At 43.1% G+C, this 1,558-nt stretch overlaps 1 protein-coding gene across 1 annotated transcript in view; it reads right to left on the reverse strand.

Moving 5' to 3' along the window:
* CAGE1 (cancer antigen 1) overlaps nucleotides 1-1,558 on the reverse strand; it is a 91,320-nt gene that overhangs the window by 53,135 nt on the left and 36,627 nt on the right. The window lies entirely within an intron of this gene.

Raw genomic sequence — 1,558 nt, forward strand, 5'->3', positions numbered from 1 at the left:
CAATCCATATTGTAGGCTGCAGTCCTTGACACTCTGCAGCAGGCACTTCAGGTCCTCTTCAGTTTCAGCAAGCAGGGTTGTGTCATCTGCATAACGCTTCAAAATCCTAGCCTTCAAAGAGAAACTTGGTTTTACCCTCTCCAAAACAGACCTATTTGTTTTCTTGATGGTTCATGGTATGTTCAAGACTCTTGTTCAGCACCACAATTGAATCTATATAGAGAACAGACAATTTGGGAGGCTAGACTTTTGAGGAGGAATATGGCATCAGGATTAGAGAAAGACTCATCAACAACTTCCATTATGCAGATGACACAACCTTGCTTGCTGAAACTGAGGAGGGCCTGAAGCCTTTGCTGCAGAGGGTCAAGGACTGTAGTCTGCAATATGAGTTGAAGCTCAACATCAAGAGAATATAGATTCTCATTTGGGGGCCAACTGATGGTATCAAGACAGATGGAGAAGAAATTGAGACTGTCAACAATTTCAGCTTGCTTGGTTCCACAATAAAAACTCTGGCACCAGCAGCTTGGAAGAGTGAAGGGACAGAACAGGATGGAAAGACCCCAGATGCGATGAATCAGAACAGTAACTGGGGTAATGAGGGTAGGTGTGCCAGAGTCAGTGAGACTGGCCAGGATAGAGCAGGGCTCAGAGGTATTGTGTATAGGGTTTCCATGGGTCATTGTCGATGCTATGAGTCATGATCTACTCAACTGCACATAACAACAACATTTTGGGATTTCCATTCTTCTCAATGCTAGCCATAATTTGTTATGATCCACACAGTTAAAGTCCTTTGCATTGCCAATAAAATCTACATAGACATTCTTCTGATATTCTTTGCTTTTAGCCAAGATCCATGTGATATCTTCATTAATATTCCTGGTGACATGGTCTCTTCTAAATCCCACTTAAACTTCTGGCTGTTCCTTGACAACATACAGTTCTAGTTGGTTGGGTTTGATCTTCAGCAATATTTTACTTGCATGTGATATTAATGATATTGTCGTGTACATTCCATAGTCTATTGGATTACCTCTGTTGGGAATGGGAACAAATCCAGATCCCTTCAAGTCAGCCAGCTAGGCATCTGTCCTTCAAATTTCCTTGCATAGACTGGTGAGCACACCCTGTATTGCATCTGTTAGTTGAAACTTGACAAATGTTATTCCATTGATTCCTATGGCCTTATTTTTTGCTAATACCTTCAGTGCAGCTTGAACTTCATCTTTCATTATCTTTGGCTCTTGATCCTATGGTGGTGGTTGTTGTTGTTATGTGCCATTGAGTCACTTGTGACTCATAGCGACCCTATGTACAGGAGCCCTAAACACTGCTCTACCCTGTGCCAACCTCGCCATCTCCAACACACCCATTCCCATCACCCCAAACACATAATCGATCCATCTCGTCAAGGGATTTCCTCTCCTGCGCTCACCCTCCACTCTCCCAAACATGATGTCCCTCTCCAAAGACCAAGTCTCTTCTTGCAACATGCCCAAAGTATGTCAGACAAAACTTCAGAATCCTTGACTCCAAGGAGCATTCCGGCTTC

The sequence above is a fragment of the Elephantulus edwardii genome, unplaced genomic scaffold, assembly GCF_000299155.1.
Source record: "Elephantulus edwardii isolate Elephantulus edwardi_28Jun2011 unplaced genomic scaffold, EleEdw1.0 scaffold00071, whole genome shotgun sequence".
In the NCBI taxonomy this organism is placed as follows: domain Eukaryota; kingdom Metazoa; phylum Chordata; class Mammalia; order Macroscelidea; family Macroscelididae; genus Elephantulus; species Elephantulus edwardii.